Genomic DNA, 23,645 nt, shown 5'->3' on the forward strand with positions numbered 1-23,645 from the left:
TAGAGGCAGACTGTGAGTGGCACAGTTTGGGAGCAAAGAAGAGAAGGAATCAGGCTTGTTTTTGTACATGTTAAGTTAGAGATAGTTATAAGACCTCCAGGATAAGGCAATGATATATAGGAGTCTACAGCTCAGAGGCAGGTTCTGGACGGGCGGTATACATTGGGGAGTTATGTCTGCTGGATGGTATGTAAAGCCATGAGATGAAATAAGATCACCGAGGGATTAGATCTTTATTCACTCACCCCTTATTTACTTGGTAATTCATTTATTTCACAAACTCATTGAACACCCTGTATATGCCAGAGACTATTTCAGCAATTGGGAAATGCAAGATGAGCAGGACAGAATCCCTGCCTTCAAGAGGTGCTCAGTCCTGTGGAGCAATCAGCCTCATTATTTTATCATGGCACTAGATAAATTCTCTTTTCAGGGTGTCATCTTTGTTACTTACCAGACTTGGCTGTGTGAAACTTCAGAGTCTTTTTGAAAAACCTTAACCCATCTTCAAAGCATCAAGGATTGTCATATGAACAGCATGATCATTAAGCCTCTTATTTTTTAGACTAGCTCTGATTCCAGATGTTGAAATATTAGAATTGGAAGGGGTACTTAATGCCCAACTAAATAGGAGTTAGTGTATTGAACTAAAATATGAGATCAGGGGATTTTTGCCTTTCTGTTTAATTACTGTATATCTAGGGCCCAGAATAGTACTTAGCTCATAGGAGGAAATCAATAGATACTTGTTGAATAGATTAATGACTTTGTAAGGTTTTTATATATATCTGCAAAATGGCTTAAGTAAACATTATCTTAATTTAAGTTGCACAGAAATGAGTCGCATATTTTTCCAGCCATTCTTTAGCAGAAAATTGAATGCTTTCAGCAAAGTCAGTCCTTTGGAAGAAAATGTCTTTTAGATTATTGTAAGATTTAAAGGAGTATTGTAGCAGAAAAGCTTTAATATGCATTTCTTAAAACTCTGCCATTTTTGGCCTGTCAGATTGATTTTTATCTAATGGAAATGATCATTGGATGAAGGGCTCAGTGAGATGGACTCTGTCTTATGTTTCAGGTCAGGGTGAATGTGGGTATGTTTCTGGAAAACAGTCTAGCTACATACAGGTGATACGGTGAAGGAACATTGAGGCAACCCCAAGAAGAGGAAATAAGGAAATAAAATTAGAACAGACAGGGGCGGAAGATGGCGGCGTGAGTAGAGCAGCGGAAATCTCCTCCCAAAACAACATATATCTATGAAAATATAACAAAGACAACCCTTCCTAGAATAAAGACCAGAGGACACAGGACAATATCCAGACCACATCCGCACCTGAGAGAACCCAGCGCCTCGCGAAGGGGGTAAGATACAAGCCCCGGCCCCGCGGGAGCCGAGCGCCCCTCCCCCCAGCTCCCGGCGGGAGAAGAGCAGGCAGAGCGGGAGGGAGACGGAGCCCAGGGCTGCCGAACACCCAGCCCCAGCCATCCGGGCCAGAGTGCAGGGCCCTCGATACTGGGAAAACAGGGCAGCAAGAACAGTGAGCAGGCACTGGAGGCTGGGCGACAGAGGACATAAGAAAAGCGCGCGACCATTTTTTTTTTTTTTGCTTTTTTGCTGCTTTGTTTTGGCGAGCGCTTTTTGGAAGTCTTAAAGGGACAGGGACCCCAATATTAGGGAAACAGGGCAGAAAGACCGGTGAGCAGAGGCCTGAGGCTGGCACCGGAGAATAAAGAAAAACGAACGACCACCTTTTTTTTTTTTAATTAAAAATTTTTTTTTTTTTTTTTAATTAAAAAATTTTTTTTTCTTGTTTTTTTTTTGTGGTCGTTGTTTTGTTTTGGTGGGTGCTTTTTGGAAGTCTTAAAGGGGCAGGGCGGGCCACTTAATCCAGAGGTAGGGAATCCGGGATCTCTGGGCACCCTAACCCCTGGGCTGCAGGGAGCAGGGAGGCCCCTTATGGAGATAAATAGCCTCCCAGCAGCTCCTGCTCCAATGCGACTCCACCATTTTGGAGTAGCTGCCCGAGCCAGGCCACGCCCACAGCAACAGCGGAGATTAACTCCATAGCAGCGGGGCAGGAAGCAGAAACCCTGTCTGCGCGCAGCTGCGCAGCACAAGCCACTAGAGGCCGCTGTTCTCCCAGGAGAGGAGGGCCACAAACCAACAAGAAAGGAAGTCCTTCCAGCCGTCACTCGTCCCAGTTCTGCAGACTATTCCTATCACCATGAAAAGGCAAAGCTACAGGCAGACAAAGATCACAGAGACAACACCAGAGAAAGAGACAGACCTAACCAGTCTTCCTGACAAAGAATTCAAAATAAGAATCATAAACATGCTGACAGAGATGCAGAGAAATACGCAAGAAAAATGGGATGAAGTCCGGAAAGAGATCACAGATGCCAGAAAGGAGATCGCAGAAATGAAACAAACTCTGGAAGGGTTTATAAGCAGAATGGATAGAATGCAAGAGGCCATTGATGGAATTGAAATCAGAGAACAGGAACGCATGGAAGCTGACATAGAGAGAGACAAAAGGATCTCCAGGAATGAAACAATATTAAGAGAACTGTGTGACCAATCTAAAAGGAGCAATATCCGTATTATAGGGGTCCCAGAAGAAGAAGAGAGAGGCAAAGAGATGGAAAGTATCTTAGAAGAAATAATTGCTGAAAACTTCCCCACACTGGGGGAAGAAGTAATCAAACAGACCACGGAAATACACAGAACCCCCAACAGAAAGGATCCAAGAAGGGCAACACCAAGACACATAATAATTAAAATGGCAAAGATCAAGGACAAGGAAAGAGTGTTAAAGGCAGCTAGAGAGAAAAAGGTCACCTATAAAGGGAAACCCATCAGGCTAACGTCAGATTTCTCAACAGAAACCCTACAGGCCAGAAGAGAATGGCATGATATATTTAATACAATGAAACAGAAGGGCCTTGAACCAAGGATACTGTATCCAGCACGACTATCATTCAAATATGACGGTGGGATTAAACAATTCCCAGACAAACAAAAGCTGAGGGAATTTGCTTTCCACAAACCACCTCTACAGAACATCTTACAGGGACTGCTCTAGATGGGAGCACTCCTAGAAAGAGCACAGCACAAAACACCCAACATATGAAGAATCGAGGAGGAGGAACAAGAAGGGAGAGAAGAAAAGAATCTCCAGACAGTGTATATAACAGCTCAATAAGCGAGCTAAGTTAGGCAGTAAGATACTAAAGAGGCTAACCTTGAACCTTTGGTAACCACGAATTTAAAGCCTGCAATGGCAATAAGTACATATCTTTCAATAGTCACCCTAAATGTTAATGGGTTGAATGCACCAATCAAAAGACACAGAGTAACAGAATGGATAAAAAAGCAAGACCCATCTATATGCTGCTTACAAGAAACTCACCTCAAACCCAAAGACATGTACAGACTAAAAGTCAAGGGATGGAAAAACATATTTCAAGCAAACAACAGTGAGAAGAAAGCAGGGGTTGCAGTACTAATATCAGACAAAATAGACTTCAAAACAAAGAAAGTAACAAGAGATAAAGAAGGACACTACATAATGATAAAGGGCTCAGTCAAACAAGAGGATATAACCATTCTAAATATATATGCACCCAACACAGGAGCACCAGCATATGTGAAACAAATACTAACAGAACTAAAGGGGGATATAGACTGCAATGCATTCATTCTAGGAGACTTCAACACACCACTCACCCCAAAGGATAGATCCACTGGGCAGAAAATAAGTAAGGACACGGAAGCACTGAACAACACAGTAGAGCAGATGGACCTAATAGACATCTATAGAACTCTACATCCAAAAGCAGCGGGATATACATTCTTCTCAAGTGCACATGGAACATTCTCCAGAATAGACCACATACTAGGCCACAAAAAGAGCCTCAGAAAATTCCAAAAGATTGAAATCCTACCAACCAACTTTTCAGACCACAAAGGCATAAAACTAGAAATAAACTGTACAAAGAAAGCAAAGAGGCTCACGAACACATGGAGGCTTAACAACACGCTCCTAAATAATCAATGGATCAATGACCAAATCAAAATGGAGATCCAGCAATATATGGAAACAAATGACAACAACAACACTAAGCCCCAACTTCTGTGGGACACAGCAAAAGCAGTCTTAAGAGGAAAGTATATAGCAATCCAAGCATATTTAAAAAAGGAAGAGCAATCCCAAATGAATGGTCTAATGTCACAATTATCGAAATTGGAAAAAGAAGAACAGATGAGGCCTAAGGTCAGCAGAAGGAGGGACATAATAAAGATCAGAGAAGAAATAAATAAAATTGAGAAGAATAAAACAATAGCAAAAATCAATGAAACCAAGAGCTGGTTCTTCGAGAAAATAAACAAAATAGATAAGCCTCTAGCCAGACTTATTAAGAAGAAAAGAGAGTCAACACAAATCAACAGTATCAGAAACGAGAAAGGAAAAATCACGACGGACCCCACGGAAATGCAAAGAATTATTGGAGAATACTATGAAAACCTATATGCTAACAAGCTGGGAAACCTAGGAGAAATGGACAACTTCCTAGAAAAATATAACCTTCCAAGATTGACCCAGGAAGAAACAGAAAATCTAAACAGACCAATTACCAGCAACGAAATTGAAGAGGTAATCAAAAAACTACCAAAGAACAAAACCCCCGGGCCAGATGGATTTACCTCGGAATTTTATCAGACATACCCATTCTCCTTAAAGTTTTCCAAAAAATAGAGGAGGAGGGGATACTCCCAAACTCATTCTATGAAGCTAACATCACCCTAATACCAAAACCAGGCAAAGACCCCACCAAAAAAGAAAACTACAGACCAATATCCCTGATGAACGTAGATGCAAAAATACTCAACAAAATATTAGCAAACCGAATTCAAAAATACATCAAAAGGATCATACACCATGACCAAGTGGGATTCATTCCAGGGATGCAAGGATGGTACAACATTCGAAAGTCCATCAACATCATCCACCACATCAACAAAAAGAAAGACAAAAACCACATGATCATCTCCATAGATGCTGAAAAAGCATTTGACAAAGTTCAACATCCATTCATGTTAAAAACTCTCAGCAAAATGGGAATAGAGGGCAAGTACCTCAACATAATAAAGGCCATCTATGATAAACCCACAGCCAACATTATATTGAACAGCGAGAAGCTGAAAGCATTTCCTCTGAGATCGGGAACTAGACAGGGATGCCCACTCTCTCCACTGTTATTTAACATAGTACTGGAGGTCCTAGCCACGGCAATCAGACAAAATAAAGAAATACAAGGAATCCAGATTGGTAAAGAAGAAGTTAAACTGTCACTATTTGCAGATGACATGATACTGTACATAAAAAACCCTAAAGACTCCACCCCAAAACTACTAGAACTGATATCGGAATACAGCAAAGTTGCAGGATACAAAATCAACACACAGAAATCTGTGGCTTTCCTATATACTAACAATGAACCAACAGAGAGAGAAATCAGGAAAACAACTCCATTCACAATTGCATCAAAAAAAATAAAATACCTAGGAATAAACCTAACCAAAGAAGTGAAAGACTTATACTCTGAAAACTACAAGTCACTCTTAAGAGAAATTAAAGGGGACACTAACAGATGGAAACTCATCCCATGCTCGTGGCTAGGAAGAATTAATATCGTTAAAATGGCCATCCTGCCCAAAGCAATATACAGATTTGATGCAATCCCTATGAAACTACCAGCAACATTCTTCAATGAACTGGAACAAATAATTCAAAAATTCATATGGAAACACCAAAGACCCCGAATAGCCAAAGCAATCCTGAGAAAGAAGAATAAAGTAGGGGGGATCTCACTCCCCAACTTCAAGCTCTACTATAAAGCCATAGTAATCAAGACAATTTGGTACTGGCACAAGAGCAGAGCTACAGACCAATGGAACAGACTAGAGAATCCAGACATTAACCCAGACATATATGGTCAATTAATATTTGATAAAGGAGCCATGGACATACAATGGCAAAATGACAGTCTCTTCAACAGGTGGTGCTGGCAAAACTGGACAGCTACATGTAGGAGAATGAAACTGGACCATTGTCTAACCCCATATACAAAAGTAAACTCAAAATGGATCAAAGACCTGAATGTAAGCCATGAAACCATTAAACTCCTGGAAGAAAACATAGGCGAAAACCTCTTAGACATAAACATGAGTGACCTCTTCTTGAACATATCTCCCCGGGCAAGGAAAACAACAGCAAAAATGAGTAAGTGGGACTATATTAAGCTGAAAAGCTTCTGTACAGCAAAAGACACCATCAATAGAACAAGAAGGATCCCTACAGTATGGGAGAATATATTTGAAAATGACACATCCGATAAAGGCTTGACGTCCAGAATATATAAGGAGCTCTCACGCCTCAACAAACAAAAAACAAATAACCCAATTAAAAAATGGGCAGAGGAACTGAACAGACAGTTCTCCAAAAAAGAAATACAGATGGCCAACAGACACATGAAAAGATGCTCCACATCTCTAATTATCAGAGAAATGCAAATTAAAACTACAATGAGGTATCACCTCACACCAGTAAGGATGGCTGCCATCCAAAAGACAAACAACAACAAATGTTGGCGAGGCTGTGGAGAAAGGGGAACCCTCCTACACTGCTGGTGGGAATGTAAGTTAGTTCAGCCATTGTGGAAAGCAGTATGGAGGTACATCAAAATGCTCAAAACAGACTTACCATTTGACCCAGGAATTGCACTCCTAGGAATTTACCCTAAGAATGCAGCAATCAAGTTTGAGAAAGACCAATGCACCCCTATGTTTATTGCAGCACTATTTACAATAGCCAAGAATTGGAAGCAACCTAAATGTCCATCAATAGATGAATGGATAAAGAAGATGTGGTACATATACACAATGGAATACTACTCAGCTATAAGAAAAGGGCAAATCCAATCATTTGCAGCAACATGGATGGAGCTGGAGGGTATTATGCTCAGTGAAACAAGCCAAGCGGAGAAAGAGAAATACCAAATGATTTCACTTATCTGTGGAATATAAGAACAAAGGAAAAACTGAAGGAACAAAACAGCAGCAGAATCACAGAACTCAAGAATGGACTAACAGGTACCAAAGGGAAAGGGACTGGGGAGGATGGGTGGGTAGGGAGGGATAAGGGGGGGAGAAGTAGGGGGGTATTAAGATTAACATGCATGGGGGGGTAGGAGAAAAGGGAGGGCTGTACAACACAGAGAAGGCAAGTAGTGATTCTACAACATTTTGCTATGGTGATGGACAGTGACTGTAAAGGGGTTTATAGGGGAGACCTGGTATAGGGGAGAGCCTAGTAAACATAATATTCGTCATGTAAGTGTAGATTAGTGATAGCAAAAAAAAAAAAAAAAAAAAAAGGGCAGTTCCTGTGTGGTAACCTCCAACGAGTTCTACACAAGGGTATAAAGGGCATATAAAAGTGTAGGCAAAGGGTCTGTTTGTGTTTATACAGAGGATCAAAGCCTAATTGGGCTACCCCGAAAATGAACTAAGATATGATATGAAAAAGAACTTCCAACATCTGCACCCTCTGGAAGACTCATGCCAGAAGATGATCATCAAAAAACCCCAACAAAGATCCACGCACTGCTACAGCTGTAGATGCACTCATCCCACCAGTTCCTGGACCTGCCATGGGAATGAGGAAGGAGATATCTAAGCTGGCCTGTGCATACAGTAAAACAACAAAATTGGACTGGATCTATACTGTTGGAACTCAACCAAGAATTTGGAGAAGTGCAAATTGTAGCGCTCCAAAGTCTTACAACTACAAACTATTTATTGTTAAAAGAACATATGGCATGTGAACAGTCCCCAGGAATGGGTTGTTTTAATTTGTCTGATTTCTCTCAGACTGTTCAAGTTCATTTGGACAATATCCACCATATCATAGATAAGTTTTCACAAATGCCTAAGGTGCCTAACTGGTTTTCTTGGTTTCACTGCAGATGGCTGGTAATTACAGATATGCTTTGGTTATGTAACTATACTCCTATTATGTTAATGTGTGTGTGCAATTTAAGTAGTAGCTTAAAACCTATACATGCTGAAGTTACTCTACAAGAAGATATATCAAAGAAATAATCAATCTTCCCATGTTTTCTTCCGCCTGCTACTTCTATAGCTTTTCTTCTTCCTTCCTAATTACAACCCTTAAATAGAATTCGTGCCTCATATCAAATTTACCGAGTATCATAATTCTTCCAAGTGGTAAAGATACCTCAAGACAAATGCTGGGCATAGAAGCCACAGGGCATAAATATGCAAAGAAGTAAAAAGCTAACTTTTTCAAACAATAAGGCTTCTCTCTCACTTACCAACTTCACATTTCCCTGTATGGCCCCGGAAGATGACTGGTTAGCCAGAGACGGGTAAGATTCCTCAAGGGAGGAACAACCTAAGACAGGCACAGTCGCAGGGGGGCCATCAGGTGAGAAATTGGGGATCAACAGAGGTGAGGCTTAGAACCTCACCCCCCCGTTCTGAGAGAAATCTTCTGCATACGTGGATGTTTTATTGCCCTGGTCTAGCTTGGATTAACACATAGTCTACAGGCACACACCTGATCATCTACATGTGCTCTCTTACAACACTAAACTATGTTTTCTACCTTTATCTTGTATCTACCTACCACTTCAGCATTTTATTAAAAATAATAATAATAAAGAGAGAAATGTGGTATCCACATATAAATCAAGTATAAAAACCAAATCAGTATTCATATTTGAACTGACTGTTTATAGTTCATAATGTATGAGCAAAACCGAAAGTTTCTGTGATGACTGCCCTTGTACTGTTCACTATGTAACTTATTCATTATGTAAGAATTTGTTCTACATGTAAAAACTTGTTTGTTATGCCTCAGAAGATTGGAGACTGACAAAAATTAGGCTTGGGGTGGAATAATGATTGTGCATTGAACATTGACTCCCCTATACAGAATTTTATTGTCGTTAACAACCATTTGATCAATAAATATGAGAGATGCCCTCACAAAAAAAAAAAAAAAAAAAAAAAAAGGACAGACTTCCAATGGTAAAATAAATTAGTAACCGGGATGTAATGTATAGCATAAGGAATATAGTCAAGATATTGTAACAGCCTGGTAGGGTGATAGCTGGAACCTAGAATTATGTATATAAATGTTCTACCACTGTGTTGTACACTTGAAACTCATGTAATGTAATACTGTGTGTCAACTACCCTTCAATAAAAAATAATTATTAAAATAAAAAAAAAAAAAAAAAAAAAAAAATTAGAACAGACATAATAAACCTTCAAAGGGACCGAAGAGTCCTTGGGCCAAGATTTGACTGAATACCAAAGCCTGATTGAATGTATTAACATCTCTAAACAAAGAATATGTAAATCAAAAGAGATGTATTTAGCCCTTCAAGCCTAATAAGAGGAGGACCTAGCTACAGGAAAGACCCCAGCACTATAGTGCCCTAGCAGTTAATATAACCAATGTTCCACACCTCTTAAATGACAGATACTGGCACTAACCATTACTCAATTCTGCCAGTAACTTAGGACTAATAAATCTAAAAATTTTTATGAGATGGACAAATTCCTAGAAAAATACAAGTTGTCAAAAGGTACGTAAGGAGAAATAAAAAATCTGAACAATCCTATGTGTATTTAAGAAATTGACTCCATCAATTAAAAACCTCACAAAAAAACACCTGATCTCAAATGAGGCAAAGCTGGTAAAGTCTATCAAATATTTAAGAAAGAAGTAATATCTATCTTACACAGACTCTCCCAAATAATGGAAAAAGAGAGAACATTCACCAACACTTCTTATGAGGTTAGCACAAACTTGACAGAAAAACCTAACAAGGTTATTTTAAGAAAGTAAAAATTAAAGTCCACTCTCTCTCAGAAATATAGATGCAAAAGTTTCAAATAAAATATTAGCATATCGAGTACAAGTCTTTTGTTATATTCAGCAATGTATAAATAGGATACTAAAACCAAATTTGGCTTATTCTAGGAATGCAAGGTTGGCATAGTATTTAAAAATGTATAAATCTACAGTAATCCAGATAGGATGGTGCAGGAGTAGACCAAATGATCAATGGAACAAAATAGAAAGTTGAGAAACTGATCCATAAGCAAATGTAAGATAACCTGATTTACAACAAAGGTACTACTAAAATTCAGTAGGGAAAAGAAAATTTTTCAATAAATAATCCTGGTTCAATTGGACATTCATATAAAAAAAATATTGACCACTCCATCACATCATACAAAAAAAATCTATTTGAAATGGACCATAACCCCATATGTAATAGGTAAAGCCATAAAACTTCTAGAAAAAAAAATAGGCAAATAACTTTATGACTTGAGATAAGACAGACTTCGTAAGCAGGTCACAAAAAGGCACAATCCATGAAAGAAAAGATTGTTAAATTGGATTTCATTAGAATCAAGAACTGTAGTTCATCACAAGACATTGTTAAGGCAAACTAAAGACTGAGAGAAAATATCCACAATGCATATATTGAACAAAAGATGTATATCCACAACAAATAAAGAATTCCTACAAATCAATTTAAAAAATAATAACCGAACTAAAAATAGGCAAAAAACTTGAACAGCTATTTCACAAAAGAAGATAAAAGATCAGTAACATATGAAAAGGTGTTCAACATCATGACTCTTCAGAAAAATGCAAATTAAAATCACACCAATGTAAATCAAAAAGCTAGTAAACTGTTCAGCAGCAGTAGAGTGGCTGTGACCATAAATGTGAAGATAGCGCCAGTCGACAGACGCAGCCATTCAACTGCTCACTTCGTTAAAACACCCCCTCTACCCGAAGGGACAAATTAATTGTATTGTTTCAAAAATAGTTGCCCAGAGGTATAGTACTGACAGTCACTTGTCATCACAGGAATACTTGCCTTTTTGCTTAAAAGAAAAAAAGTAACCCATCTGTAAGTCTGACAGATCTTTCAAGTACTTTGCCATGAGGTGTCCGACAACATTCCAAGGGACAAAGGACTGCCGCGGACGCTCAGCTCATCCCAGGTGAGGTATGATCCCGTGCCAGCTGCAAGGTCCGGCGTGGGGACCTCACCGCAGCCACGGCCTCCTAGCGCGCGTGTGCGCCGCTGCCCTCGCCCTGTGCGACCCGCCCGCTGGGAGCCCGGCGGGGTGGTCTCATCGGGCGCTGTCGGCCACCTTTTCTCGGAGTCCTTCTACCATTCTAGTCAAAGCAGGCACTACTCTCGTGGTTACATCAATACAACTGTACCACAAAATGTTGTTTTTCTGAAAAACGATTTCCTATGGAGAATAGATGGTCTCCGATGTATCTTCCCGTTAGCGGCTCCTCAGAAGCAGCTCTTGCTACATTCTATTACTGAAACAGAATTTAGTGCCTGTCATGAGCAGGGACATGATACAAATATCTACATTTTATTCAACCGCATTGCAAATCTTCCCACTGCAAACCTGTGCAATTTGTTCTAATGCTTGTTTCTTCCAAACTTCCAGCATTTTCTACATCTCTCAACAGTATTTGCAACAGCATTTGTCATCTCTTTTATTTCAACCATATTTATCAGGGCAGAATGATAGAAAACAGATAAATATAAAATGAAACTTTAGGGGGTGATAAATTCTTTGAGGCTGGGTAGGTATGTGGGGTGATGGGGTGGGGGAAGGTGACCAGAACTTGCCTAGGGAGAGCAGGGAGACTTCTGTGAAGTGTCGGGTGAGCTGATGGGAACACAGTGACAGCTGTGCAAGATGTGGGGGAGTATATCCCAGGGAGAGTGCAAAGGTGCTGGGCAGAACTAGCCTGGGTGTGTGTGTGCAACTGAAGGAAGCCAGTGAGGCTGAACAGTAAGGGACAAGAGGGAGAGTCGTGGGACTCGGGGTTAGGGCTCCGGACAGGTCCCCAGTTGTGGAAGGTTGTCTGGACCCACAGGCTGATACTTGGCCAGTACACCCTGACGTTCCGTCCTCTACATTCCACCAGGCGTCCTCTGTAAGCCCATCTCCTGGTTCTCATCAGTGACTCCCACCTGAGAAGGAGGAGAGGTGCCTGGTTGGTGAGCTAGTGGCTCGTGCAGCTCAGCTAACCTGTGCCTGCATGTGGGGATGACACCTTCACACGACTTGGCTCGGAGAAAGCTGGGGAGAGTGGGGAGTGGGGGAGCAGACAGGTGGGGCTCCACCGGGACAGTGGGAACCCCTGTGACAGAGGGAGGCTGTGGAGGAGGGAGGGGCCTGAGGACACCACAGTGCAGCTCCCACTTTTCACCATTCTTACTGAATTTCACTTCCATTCAAGAGGCATGCATTTGTTAAAAGCCTCCACATGCCTTCCAGTCAAGGGCATTAACAATATTAGTGTTCTTAATAAAGTGAGGGCTGATGCATATCTAACATTTTCTGAGCCAGGCACCATTCTAAACATGTCAACTCATTTGAATATTATAATCATCATTCCCATTTTACAGACAAGAAAACTGAAACCAAGAGAGGTCATTTGCAATGTATGTAAGAGGCTGAGCCAGGCCTCAAAACCAAGCAGCCTGGTGGAGAGCACAGTTTGCATGTCCTGAGCCCCTCAAGCTCATTCAGGTGGCACTTGACAAGAGATTTCTGTGACTAGCCGATAATAAGATGTTGAATGTGTAAGACTGTCAGGTAATATTGTAAGGATCAGAAAATGTTTGGATATAATTGCTCTTAGTTCAACAGAAGCTGAGGGACAATTCATTACAACAAACAATATTGTTGTTACTAAAAGACATTCTCTTTTTTGAGACTACACATCACCCAGTGGTACTGATTTAATGGGGAAGTTATTGAGGGGGCTTGATGCATTTCTCTTTGTCAAATCAGAGCTCCAACAGGGGCATTATTTAGTGAGAACATACCAAATAAAAGATCACACCAATGATTTCTAAAAACCAACACGTGCCTTAGAAATTATTAGATGGATTTGATGAATGCTTTGTTACATCATTTTGTAAGCAGTTTTGATCTATAGATAAACAGATATGGTTTGACTTATTTAGAAAATAGAAGGGAATAGATTTCTAAATTTTGATTTATATAGAAACTTATACATTAATATACATTCCCCAATCAGTTGTTAAATATGGGTATTTCAAATATTCCTTCGAAGGCCACAATTAGGCATTTCCATGTAATTCTATGGGTGTTGAGAAGTCATTGAAGGATTTTGAACAGAGGAGTGACATGGTCTTAATTTATGCTTTTAAGTGTTGTTCAGGCCTCTGTGTGGGAACAGACCACAGAGGATCAGGGTGGAGGAAAGACGACTAAAGGGGCAGTGCTTGGGGCTGGAACATGTGGTGGGCAGGGGGAACTAGACAGACTTTGAAGGTAGAGCCACAAGGAGGGCATGGGGAATGAATGGTGCAGCCCTTCACTGAGATAGATGGCCGCGAGCAGGTTCGAGGTGAAGATCAAGAGGTAGGACATGTCTGCTCTGGTATGTCTAGTGGAAATGCAAGAGGAGATATTGAATAGGATGCCAGACAAATGCATCTGGAATTCAGAGGAGATGTTCTGCCTGGAGATGTGCATTTGGGGGTCAGAGTGCAGAAATGGGGTTTAAAGCTCTGGGATTCAATGAGAACCTGAGGGAGGGAGAGTAGGTGGTAGATGAGAGAAGAGAGCCCTGGGCTGAGCTGTGGGCTCTGCACTATTCAGAAGGCGGAAAGGGCAGAACAGGCTAGGAAAGATGGTGGAGAGGAGCAGCTCGGGGTAGGAGGAGGAGAGCCAGTGGATTCCTGACCAGAGCCCTGGAGGAAAGTTTCAAGGAAGAAGAAATGTCAGATGATACTGAGAGTTGGGTGAGCTTAGCATGGAACTCCGCAAGATAGATTTCAGTAGGATGGTGAGGGTGAAAGCTTAACTGGAGGAGGTTCAAGGCAGAAGGAAAAAAGCAGGGAGTAAAAGACATGGCTTTAGGAGTTTTGCTGAAAGGCAAGTGGAGAACTGGGCAATAGTGAAAGGAGATACAGAGGGGGTTAAAATGTGAACTACTATAGCACGTTCCTCTGCTGTTGGAGAGGAAATATCACTAGGAGAGAGAGAGTCACAAGAGCAAAGTCCTTGAGTGGGTGAGAGGGACAGATCCAGCCCCTGATGGGCCCGAGGGGCTGCATTATTCTTATGTGACCAGACATGGGAATTCCAGGAACGTGGCTATCACTCAGCCTGGCTGGGCCCTGGCCTTCCGGGTGTGGCCACATTAGAACCAGTCAACTCAGCTGAAAGTTTAGTTAAACAGGTTCTGCTGAGTATGGAGACAGCTAAATACCATTTCAAGGAGGCCCCAGAGCAGCAAATCAGGAGAGTAGGTTTGAATCCTGGCACTGATAACTAACCAGCTAGCTGCCTGAGTTGAACAGCTTCTCTGAGCCTCAGCTTTCTCATCTGCAGTATGGCAATAATAACTTTATCAGAGCACCTTCTGAGATCGTCAGGGACAAAGGAGATACAGATGCACAGAGCTTTGTCGAAGCTGAAGGGTTTTGTAAACTGAAATGTGAAATATGAATGCCATAAATTGTTATTAGGCAAAATTTACTAGATCTCCCCTCCCCTGTTCATCTCAAAACAGACACAGCTTGCAGAAGAGACATTTCTAAAGATGCATTCAGTGCCACTCCTCTCTGTGGGCTTCATTTTCATAACTAGACTTCTGGTTTGTTTTTTTTGTTTAAAGATAAGAGCAAGTCTTGGCTGCTTGTGAAAGCCTTCAGCGTCATTACAGACATAAGTGTATCACTTCAAGATCGTCAGTTGAAAGGGTGGGGATACATATTATTATCTTCAAAGCTTTCTGAGAACCTATTAAATGCTAATCACAAAGCACAGGGATATTCCAGAAGCAAACCCGTCCTTGACTTCCCAGTCACAGGAGACTTCTTCCTCATGGGCTCACCAACATGTCTGCTGGAGGGAGGGGAGAATCAGGGGTATCCCCCATGAATGGTCCCTCTGAGAACCTCAAGGCCTGGTCTGTCCGTAATTGCAGCTGAAACCCCATGTGGTTTGCCTAGTGCTGGGGAGAAGGTGCAGGAATGAACACTTGTTGGGCACGCAGTGTGTCAGGCACGCGTTACCCAGGCTGTCTCATCACTGAGCTCTTCTCATCAAACAGGAAGGGAAACTGAGGCTCAAGAAGTCAAATCAAATCACATGGCTAGGAAGAGGCAGAGAGGGAGGCTCTTAACTCTATTCTGCCTGCTTTAAAGAGTCTGATCTTTCAGCTAGAGAATGGGTGCTTCATCAAGGTTTCTTTAGTGAATGAGTGGATGAATGAATAAAGTCCTCTTGATAAAAAAATGCCTTGTCAAAGGACATCAACAGCCAGGAGGCACAGCCCCAATTAAACAGAAGCAAAACAACCTTCTACGATTCATGTGAGGTACTCAGAGTTTGGCTTAAATAACTCAGGAGTTTCCCAAACTCAAGTGATAAGATCTCAGTCAAGTTGCAGAACCTGTTGGTGGCTGGTTTATCCATTTCTAGTCTTGGGGCAAACTCATCTTTCTCCTCCCTCTCTTCCAGGAAGCTGAGTAGACAGAGCCACAGGAGTTGTAGCTCTGCCCATTGGCCTTAAAGTCCTTGAAAGGGGAGTCCCGGCCTGTGGCCATCCCATGGCCTATACAGGCTATATAATTTTTGAGATTCCACACAAAATGAAAATATCATGCCTCTTGTTCAAAAATTAGTAAGAATTTCAAGGTGGCAACAGCAGAGCATTAAACTGAGCCCAGTCTCATCCTGAGCATGGGGTCCGTGTGACTGCACGGCTGCATGCCCCTGATGCTAGCCCTGCCAGTGGCAGGGAAAGGGAAGAAAAGATTTTAGGAGATCAGTGGACCATCTTGGGGCACCAAAATTAGGACAAATAAATAAAATTGCTATGGAGGTCAGTTTCTAGTTTCTTAAAGCATACAACTTCAGAATAGAAAGGGTTTTTAAAATTCATCTAGAATCACTCCTCCATTTTATAGATGAGAAAACTGAGACCCAGACAGAAGCAGACCTGGGGAGTCGTGGGATACCACAGAGAAGACAAACCCCCTCTGAATCTCATTCAGTCTCCTTATTACTGGCCAGACTGAATAATGCATTCTTTCTTTCTTCTTTTTCTCCCTAACCCCCATTAAAAGAACAGTAAGTTAAAAGGGTAAGTCCACAAGGACATGGAAGAGGGTAGTAATGGAAGAGGCAACCTCCCTGAAAAGTTTGAGAGTGTGTGTGTGTGTGTGCATGAGGAGGAGGGGGTAGGAGGGAGGACAGACGAGAAAAGGGGGAACTGAGTGAAAATCTGAATACTACGGTGTCCCCTTCCCAGAAGGCCAGGAGCATGTTGGCCGTCTCCCCAGGCTGGAGATGAAAGCCTTCTCCTGAGTAAATGCCAGAGCCTACCATTTGAGATTCTTCACAAAGAGCTGGTTTGAAGCTCTGTCCTATTACATAGAAGCCTGCAGGGATCAAGTCTGGCTTATCCAAACTTGATAAACCAAAGTGCAAAAAGCTTTCTAAGCCCATAAGTGACGAATGGCCAGGCAACTCCAGACATGGGGGGAAACTTCTAATGAAAGAAAACAAAACAAACAAGTAAATGGAAAAAAAAGAATTGGGAGAAATCTGAGACAACTTCAAATTGACAATCTCCCTGAAAAGGGTAGGGATGATGCTGTATCTAAGAAAAAGAACCAGAAAACTTTCAAAATGCTGAAAACAAGGAAAACTGCTGTAAGGTAAATATGTAAGAGTTGAAATAAAAATTTAATACAAAAATATCAGAGAAACTTCAAGAATATAGAACAAGACAGAAAGATGGAAACAGCAGAGAAAAGAAAAAACAAGAAGATAAGTTTAGAGGTTGAAAGTCAACCACTAGAAATGCCAGAAGGAGAGTCAAGGGGAGACATTATCAAGGAAGTAATATAAGAAAATTTCAGAGGACTAAAGCATGAATTTCCAACTCAAAAGGGCTAGCACAAGGGATGCACCTAGGAGGAAATGAAAAAAACCCACGGTCAGGTACACCATTGTGAATTCTTGAATATCAGGGATACAGAGAAGATACTATACACTTCTAGAGAGAAAAAGAAGAGGACCTTCCAACAACACATTGGAATCTAATGGACAGCGGATGAACGCCTCTAGTATTCTAGTATTCTAATTCACACCCTACACTTCTATAATCTGCCAGACTGTCCATCAGATGAGGGTACATAATATATTTTCAGATATGCAAGAACTAAAATCACTTACTTCCCTTCTGCCCTTCCTTGTATCTTTAGTGAACTACTGTAGGTAATGATCTAGCAAAACCAGGGATTAAACCAAGAAAGGACACATGGAATCTTGGAAGCAAGAGATCTGAAGCCTAAGACGCAATGTGATTCCTCACAATGACAGTGAATAGAAATTTCCAGGTGACATATGTACAGCATCCAGTCTAAACTGGAGAATATGGCTGGAGGCTCTGAGAGGAGAGTCTATAGGGATGAGATGAATATGACATACTTGAAATTATGGAAAATATTACTGATTGAGGCCGACATTAGGAAAAATTAATGATAGACATGTAGAAAATTAGGCACATTGGGGGAAAAGGAGGAAACGAGTAACTCCAGTAAAGTGAAGGACTGAGTAATAGAGTTGGTATGGGCATAGCATTAATGTGGTTCTTCAGTGAAGGGCATTTACACAATCATAGTAAAGTATATCCTGATTACCAATATAACTAAAATTGTTTTATAATGATGTGGGGAGGTGTGAGAGATCTGAGTCCATATTTATCCTTGTGGAAATTCAGTAATGGTGTCTCAAAATGTAAAATAATACATTAATAGGGATAGCTCCAGATGCATGGTTTTAAATATCATCCACGAGACTTCCAAATTTAAGATTGTGGAAAATATGAAGCTACTAAGTGGCTAGAAGAATGACAAAAAGTGAACAAAGATGAATCCAAATGCCAATAGAAGTATAACTTATTTAGAATAAAATTCACCAATTTTAAGTAACCAAACAATGTGATAAGTTTTGACTTACATGTATAGTAGTGCAACCATTACCCAAAAGGTGGTTTAGAACAATGCAGTCAATCCCCAAACCCTTAGGAACCCCTTATCTGCTATCATCATCATAGATTTGCCTTTTCTAAAACTTTTCTAGAACACATAAATACATGCACTATATAATCTTTTGTATCCTACTATTTTCACGTCATAATGTTTTAATGATTCATCCATGTTGTTGCATATATCAGCAGTTCATACCTATTAATTGCTGAATAGTAGTCCATTTAGATACAGATTTTTTTTTATCCATCTACCAATTGGTGGGCATTTGGATTGTTTCCAGTTTTGGCTATTCTGAACAAATCCATTATGAATATTCATGTATGAATCTTGTTGTAGACATATGTACTCACTTCACTAGAAAAATACCTAAGAGTGAGATTTCTGAGTCATATGGTAAGTAAATGCTAAGCTGTTGCTCCACATTCTAGCCAACAGTTGGCATTGTCAATCTTTTAAACTTTATCCACTTCAGAGGGTGCATAGTAGTATCCCCTCTTGGCTTACATTTGCATTTCCCTAATGACTAATCATGTCGGGCATCTTCTCATGTGCTTATTTGGCATCTATTTTTTTTTATATATATAATATCTGTCCAAATCTTTCATCTGATTTTAACTGCTCTGTCTCATTATTGAGTTGTAAGAATTCTTCATATATTGTGGACACAAGTCCTTTACTTTATGTATGTTTTGCAAACATAGTCTTCCAGTCGGTGGCTTGCTTTTTCATATACCTGATTGTGTATTAAAGAGCAGACATTTTTAATTTTGATGAAGTCTAAGTTATTGACTTTCTTCTTTGATGTGTCCTATTTTAAAAATCTTTGCCTAACCCAAGATCATTAGGATTTTCTTCCTTTTTTTAAAAAGAAGGTTTATAGTTTTAGTTCATTTTATGCATATAGCCAACCAATGATTCTAGCCCCCTTTTTGTCAAAAAGGTTATCCTTTTCCCCATTTAATTGTCTTGGCACCTTTGCTACCTTTGCTAAATTGATTTTACCATATATATATGTGGGTCCATTTCTGGACTTTCTATTCTGTTCCATTGGTCTATACATCAACCTTTACTAGAATACTATACTATCTTGATTATTGTTAGCTTTATAGTAGGTATGAAACCAGGTAATGTAAATCCTCCAATTTTGCTCTCTTTCAGTTTTGTTTTGGCTGTGCTATATGCTTTGCATTTCCACATAAGTTTAAAATTTTTCGTACTAAATTTTCAAAATAGCGCTGATAATATTTTGAATGTCATTGTGTTTAATTTATAGATCGATTTGGGGGAGAACTGGCATCTTAACAATATCAAATCTTCCTGTTCTTGAGTATGGTGTATCTCACCATGCATACTCATCTTTGGTTTCGCTCAGTAATGTAGTTTCCAGAGTACAGTTATTGCACATATTTGTTAAATTTATCCCTATTGCATAATTCTCTGTGCGTGTGTTGCAGAGGGAGAGAGAGAAGGAGGGAGGGTGAGAGTTCCCTTTATGTTCCCCAAAGTTGAGCAAAAGAAAATTGGTTAATTAAGGATTGTGGTTAGTTGAATTCCAGTTAAGTAAGATTTTATTGTATTTGGCATTCACACTAAGATCTCTGATTATGTCACACCCCATGTTCAAACACCTTCATTGGGAAATAATTATGGGATGTGCTCAAAGAATGTAATATCAGTTTACAAAGGGAAAAACTGGAAACAGCTGAGCAGGCTGGTTAGATAGCTGAAGCTATATTCGTACCATGCAGCCACAAAAATGACATTATGCAAAGCAGTTTGCAGAATGGGGTCAGGGAATCCTTTGGGGTCAGACAGCATCAGGGCCTCCACTTATGTTCTGATCACAGTACCTCTATTTTTACACCTTTTGGCTTTTGAGGTGCTTAGTGGGTTTTGTTTAGAAACAGAGTTATAGTACATAAAATATTTAAAAACTATCATTGCAAAAGAATTTTTAAGGACCAATAAATATATTAATGGCATAATCACATAAGAAAAGAAACTGTGTTTTATGTCCTGGTATGGGGGAAAAAGAAATATGTGTACAGAAAAAAATTGGAAGGTTATACATGTGTCAAAACATTAATAGCAATTATGTCTGGACAGTTAGATTGTGAATTATTTCTAAATGTCCTTATTTGTATTTATCTAAATATGTACAATGTACAATGTATTATTTTTTAATGAGAATAGAACAAACCACAAACTCCTTAGTGTGTCTTTCAAGGCTCTCCATCATCTCACTAAATGTCTTTCCAGAGTCTTTGCTAAACCTCAGAGTTAAAGGTTTAGCCTCAAAGAATTACTGTTTCCTGAAGGCATCCTGTTTCCCTGCCCCCACACCTTTTCTTGGCTATGTCCTTGGTCCAGAATCCCCTAGTCACATGCCATCACTTCCTACTGGAGTTCAATGCATTCAAAATGAATGTCATAAAATGTAAGTGAAAGAAAAAAGCATTTCACAACTATATAGAGAGTATGATTCCAACTCAAGAAAAAACTGCAAAGAAAAATCTGGATGGAACAATGTAAATGATTTCTAGTTGCAGCACCTGTGTCTTGGGATTATAAGGCTTTTGTTTGTTGCATTTTATTATATTTTCCAAATCTTCTACAATGACCTATTAAAATAGTAAAAAAAAGAAAAAAATGCATACCCATTTTGAGACCTATATCAAATGCTAACATTTCCAAGAGCCTTTCATAAAGAAGAACAATTTTTGAAAAAATCTCCAACCTGTGTCTCCTAATAAGTTAACTATGTCTATGTGCTGTGCAGTCTGGAATGAAGAGCCCTGAATCTGGGCAGAAGCAGGGGTGTTAATCCTGGTCTCTCCCTGTGCTGGCCTGTGCTTGGCAAAGCGCCTTACCTCTCTGAGTTTCTGATTCCTCAACAGGCTGTAATAAGGATTAATTGACACAATGTAAATATATTCTGTAAACTATGTTACATCTGATTCCCCTACAAAGCTGAGGCTCAGTCACCCCAAACTGTCTACCGTAGGCAAAACACAATAAATGGCTATTGATTTAGATATTCCAGCAAAAATAGAGCAAAAATCTCTTTATATCCTGAAATGTTATCAGTAGACTGGGATTTAATAAAGGCCTATGCTCCAGAGAGCCTATGGTTTTCATCAAGATTTTACTTTCCTTTGTTGATCCTGGAACTTCCGGCCTTAATAAGCCATCCAGCCACTGAGACAGCAATCAGTGGGCTCCGGCAGAGTCTGTGGGGTTCGATGTTATGAAGCACAGGGAATTACAGGCCAGAGCAACACGTAAGTATGCTGAAGATGGTTCTGCAGCTCTTGGTAGTCCATTCTTTGCCCACCTCTCTAAGCAAGGTGACCCAGAACACAGCCAGTGTGTGGGTTGGCACAGCCATGGCCCTTTATCAACTGAATAGACCCCAAGAGAGACAGAGGGGCAGCCACCTAAACTGTCCCATCCAGCTCCTTATTCCTAGGAAGGGGTCCTGAAACCCCAAAAGAGGAGGCGTCTTGCCAAAGCTCATACTAGTTAGTGACAACTAGTTATTACTGGAACTAAAGTGTACACATGTATTTGGTTTCATTGAGATTGCTCTGAGATTTCAGGAACTCCCACTCTGCTCCATGCCCTTCAGCACCAAGCAGAGCCTGGCCCCAGCTGGTCCTCCAGGAACGTTTGCAAATGTAGCTATTGATGAATCAGCGCATCTCTGTCCTTGAGACCCAACTACTGCCCTCAGACCAAGAAAGACCCAGCTGCCTGTCCGGGACCAGGGTTCTGTAAGGACGAAGGTGGTTTACAGACATTGGCCGTCCTAGTCCTGTTACAGGTAGAAGCAGCTGTGAAAACCGCAATGAGAACCAAGCCAGTGAGGCAGACTGAAGAAGGCCTGCTAAATAGAGAAGAGAAGACCAGGGTGGACCTCAGCGTTGCTAGAACTAACAGATTTTGTTTTTAAAACCAGAAATGCTCACTTAAAGTCTCTGGAGTTTGTAATGCTGACTCAAGATGTTTTAAAACAGTTTGAAGCCAAACAATATGTGTGCCTGCCATCTCCAGGATGGACGTTCATCTGGCCATTGGCAAGTGGGTCCGGGCCTTTGAGGCCTCCATGGTGTTGCAGAAAGACCCCTGGTGGTTGGTTGCTACTAGCCGAGTGACAAACTTCATCTGTCTAAGCCTTAGGGTCCCAAAGATGGAAACCATAATACCTAGCCCATGGGATTGTTGAGAGAGTTAAGTAAGAACATGAAGGGAAAAAGTGCTTTGTAAACAGTGAAGTAACATACCAAGAGTCAATATGCAAATAATAGTAATCTGTAATATAATATCTTTAAGTCGCCAAGCTCGGGGGTTCTGGGTTTAAGATGCATAACTCCAGGAATTAACTCCTTGAGCTGCACTCCAGGCCCTAAAATAATACCACAGAGGGTTAATCACTTGCGAGCTCAGAATGAACAAGTCCAGATGGCACTTTGCACTTACCATAATATTTGTCCCAAGGCCAAGGTGTGGTGAAAGAAAGTACAGAACTGCAAACCAGAATTGCCATCCCAGTGCTTCCACCGGGCCCTGTGTTCTTTGTTTGCTCTGGGCCTCGGTTTCTCTGGCAATATGAGCGCACTGGACCGGCCTCCTTGCAGCTACAAAGTTCTCAGATTTTAGCGTCCACATCAGCCAGTTTAAAAGTGAACAAGGCCATAGATGCCAACGAGCTCCTTCTGTGGCCCTTCTAACATTTCTGGGAGGGAAGGAAAGAAAGGAATCCCTGACTCACACCCACCCAGCTTCCCTGTACTCCAGCCTGTGCCCTCCCATGGACACCCTACCTGTGCAACTGTACCTGGTGCTGTCACATCACAGCCAAGACCTCTGCCTTGTTCCCCAGCATGAGTGACCCAGTGGTGCTGAGACTCTGAAGGAAGCCCGGCTGGTAGGAGTTCAGTATAAAAGGTTGAGCTGACTCAGGGCTTGTACTGACTTCTCAGACTGACATCAGACAGGTGGGGGAGGCAGATAAACACCAGCCAGATGGAGACTCCGTGGCAAAGTAGACCCACAGGACTTCCTGAGGCTTTGCTTTTGTAGGGGTGGCAACATTTTCCCACTACCCTCTTACGGTTTTTCATCTGGGCCTGAGAATTAAATTGACATAAGACAGATCACCAGGAGAAAAGCATACAGATTTATTTAATGGAAGTTTCATAAGGAAATGAAAACCCTAGCAGTGGCAGAACTTAAATGTTTTTATACTAGGTTGAACAAAGACAATTTGAAAAGTACTACATGGGGAGACTAAAGGAAGATAAGAGTTATGCTAACAGGTCTGTGCAGAGTTCCCTTGGTCCCAACTCCCCGCCCTCGGTGATGGGAATGCCACTTTTTTCTAGTATAGGGAGGGCATCGTTCACTTGGGAATTTTACCTCCTGCTTTTAAGAAAAAGAAGGAAGGTTGGAGT

The 23,645-nt window shown here is 40.9% G+C and overlaps 1 protein-coding gene across 1 annotated transcript in view; it reads right to left on the minus strand.

Moving 5' to 3' along the window:
- The window catches only part of TAF1B (TATA-box binding protein associated factor, RNA polymerase I subunit B), an 87,864-nt gene extending 64,743 nt beyond the window's left edge, over positions 1-23,121 (minus strand). The window contains exon 1 of the mRNA XM_057497458.1: positions 23,030-23,121. The gene's annotated coding sequence lies outside the window, so the exon portion shown is untranslated. The remainder of the gene's footprint in view (positions 1-23,029) is intronic.
- Positions 23,122-23,645: the final 524 nt, after the last annotated feature.

The sequence above is a fragment of the Manis pentadactyla genome, chromosome 2 (assembly GCF_030020395.1).
Source record: "Manis pentadactyla isolate mManPen7 chromosome 2, mManPen7.hap1, whole genome shotgun sequence".
NCBI lineage: Eukaryota > Metazoa > Chordata > Mammalia > Pholidota > Manidae > Manis > Manis pentadactyla.